The 3,282-nt window shown below is 49.9% G+C and overlaps 1 pseudogene; it reads right to left on the bottom strand.

The window, feature by feature from the left end:
- Positions 1-1,138: 1,138 nt before the first annotated feature.
- LOC141981623 (uncharacterized) lies at positions 1,139-2,984 on the bottom strand (annotated as a pseudogene).
- Positions 2,985-3,282: the final 298 nt, after the last annotated feature.

Below are 3,282 nucleotides of genomic sequence, written 5' to 3'. Positions count from 1 at the left end.
GCCAACGCTATCACTGAGCTGCTGCTATCAAGGGTAGTGACTCTGGGAAATGTGCAGGTCATAGTGGATGGCTTTGCTGCAATGGGATTCCCTAACTGTGGTGGGGCCCTAGACAGAACCCATATCCCTATCTTGGCACTGGAGCACCAAGCCAGTGAGTACATAAACTGAAAGGGGTACTTCTCAATGGTGCTTCAAGCACTGGTGGATCACAAGGAATGTTTCACCAACATCAATGTGGGATGGCCGAGAAAGGTACATGACGCTTGCATGTTCAGGAACTCTGGTCTGTTTCAACAGCTGCAGCAAGGGACTTACTTTCCAGACCAGAAAATAACCATTGGGGATGTTGAAATGCCTATATGTATCCTTGGGGACCCAGCCTACCCCTTAATGCCATGGCTCATGAAGCCGTACACAGGCAGCCTGGACAGTAGTCAGGAGCTGTTCAACTATAGGCTGAGCAAGTGCAGAATGGTGGTAGAATGTGCATTTGGGCATTTAAAAGCACGCTGGCGCAATTTACTGACTCAGTTAGACCTCAGCGAAACCAATATTCCCATTGGTATTACTGCTTGCTGTGCGCTCCACAATATCTTTGAGAGTAAGGGGGAAACATTTATGGTGGGCTGGGAGGTTGAGGCAAATTGCCTGGCTGCTGATTACGTGCAGCCAGACACCAGGCAGTTAGAAGAGCACAGGAGGGCGCGGTGCGCATCAGAGAAGCTTTGAAAACCAGTTTCAGGAATGGCCAGGCTACAGTGTGAAAGTGCTGTTTGTTTCTCCTTGATGGAAACCCCCCGACCCCAGTTTCACTCTACTTTCCTGTAAGCTAAGCACCCTTCCCTCCGCCCTTCGATCACCACTTGCAGAGGCAATAAAGTCGTTGTTGCTTCACATTCATGCATTCTTTATTTATTCATCACACAAATAGGGGAATAACTGCCAAGGAAGCCCGGGAAGGGTGGTGGAGGAGGGAAGCTCCAGGTGGGGTGGTGGAGGAAGGAAGGACAAGGCCACACAGCACTTTAAAACTTATTGAATGCCAGCCTTCTGTTGCTTGGGCAATCCTCTGGGGTGGAGTGGCTGGGTGGCCAGAGGCCCCCCCACCGCGTTCTTGGGCGTCTGGGTGAGGAGGCTATGGAACTTGGGAAGGAGGGCAGTTGGCTACACAGGGGCTGTAGCAAAGGTCTGTGCTCCTGCTGCCTTTCCTGCAGCTCAGCCATATGCTGGAGCATATGAGTTTGATCCTCCAGCAGCCTGAGCACTGACTCCTGCCTTCTTTCAGCAAGCTGACGCCACCTACCATCTTCAGCCCGCCACCTCTCCTCCTGGTCATATTGTGTTTTTCTGCACTCTGAGATTGTCTGTCTCCACGTATTTTGCTGTGCTGTCAGTGTGGGAGGACAGCATGAGGTCAGAGAACATTTCGTCACGAGTGCATTTTTTTCACCTTCTAATCTTCACTAGCCTCTGGGAAGGAGAAACATATCCAGCTGGTGAAGGAAAAAAAAGGGAGAGTAGTAGTTAAAAAGACACATTTTATAGAACAATGGGTACACTCTTTCATGGTAAACCTTGCTGTTAACATTACATAGCACATGTGCTTTCATTACAAGGTCGCATTTTGCCTCTTATTGAGGGTCTGCCAGTTTGGTGTGAGAGATGACTCACGCAGGGCCGGGCAGCAGAATTCGGCTTTGCAGGCAGCCATGGTAAGCCACAGTCTTTTGGCTTCTTTAACCTTCTTAACATGTGGGAATGGTTTCAAACAGCAGCGCCCTCATTTCCCATACAAAGTAGCCGTTGGGTTGGCCATTAAAAATGGGTTGGCCATTTAAAAGGAGGGGCTGCGGTTTCCGGGTTCACATGCAGCAGAAACCCAACTAATACCCTCCCACACACACACACCCAATTCTCTGGGATGATGGCTTCACCCCTCCCCCCACCGCGTGGCTAACAGAGAGGAAGATTTCTGTTCAGCCACAAGCAAACTGCCCAGCAGAAACGGGCACCTCTGAATGTCTGCTTACTAAAACCACCCTATTTCAACCAGGTGACCATAAATGATATCACTCTCCTGAGGGTAACACAGAGAGATAAAGAACAGATGTTGTTTGAATGCCAGCAAACATACACTGCAATGCTTTGTTCTACAATGATTCCCAACTACATGCTACTGGCCTGGCGTGGTAAAGTGTCCTACCATGGAGGATGGAATAAGGCTGCTTTCCCCAGAAACCTTTTGCAAAGGCTTTGGGAGTACATCCAGGAGAGCTTCATGGAGATGTCCCTGGAGGCTTTCCGCTCCATCCCCAGACACGTTAACAGACTTTTCCAGTAGCTGTACTGGCTGCGAATGCCAGGGAAAATTAATCATTAAACACGCTTGCTTTTAAACCATGTATAATATTTACAAAGGTACACTCACCAGAGGTCCCTTCTCCACCTTCAGGGTCCGGGAGCCCGCCTTGGGTGGGTTGGGGGGGTACTGGGTCCAGGTCCAGGGTGATAAACAGATCCTAGCTGTTGGGGAAACCGGTTTCTCCACTTCCTTACTGTGAGCTATCTACAACCTCATCATCATCATCATCTTCCTCGCCCCCAAAACCCACTTCCGTGTTGCATCCCACTCCTTGGATACAGTCAAAGCACAGGATTGGGGTAGTGGTAGCTGCACCCCCTAGAATGGCATGCAGCTCATTATAGAAGCGGCATGTCTGGGGCTCTGAACCGGAGCGGCCATTTGCCTCTCTGGTTTTTTGGTAGGCTTGCCTGAGCTCCTTAATTTTCACGTGGAACTGCTGCGGGTCCCTGTTATGGCCTCTGTCCTTCATGCAACTGGAGATTTATTCAAATATTTTGGCATTTGGTCTTTTTGAATGGAGTTCTGCCAGCACGGATTCATCTCCCCAATCAGGAATCAGATCCCGTACCTCCTGTTCGGTCTATGCTGGAGCTCTTCGGTGATTCTGGAACTGCATGGTCTCCTGTGATGATAAGCTCTGTATGGTGACCTGTGCAGGTGAGCTTGCCATGCTGGCCAAACAGGAAATGAGATTCAAATGTTCGTGGGCCTTTTCCTGTATACTTTGCCAGTGCATCTGAGTTGAGAGCGCTGTCCAGAGCGGTCACAGCTGAGCACTCTGGGATAGCTCCCGGAGGTCAATCTCGTTGAATGGCGTCCACAGTACCCCAAATTCGACCTGGCAAGGCCGATTTCAGCACTAATCCCCTTGGCGGCGGTGGAGTAAAGAAATCGATTTTAAGAGCCCTTTAAGT

This window comes from Natator depressus, chromosome 2 (genome assembly GCF_965152275.1).
Source record: "Natator depressus isolate rNatDep1 chromosome 2, rNatDep2.hap1, whole genome shotgun sequence".
NCBI classification, from domain to species: Eukaryota; Metazoa; Chordata; order Testudines; family Cheloniidae; genus Natator; species Natator depressus.
Note: the sequence above shows the minus strand (reverse complement) of the source record. Positions and strands in the feature narration are given on the sequence as shown.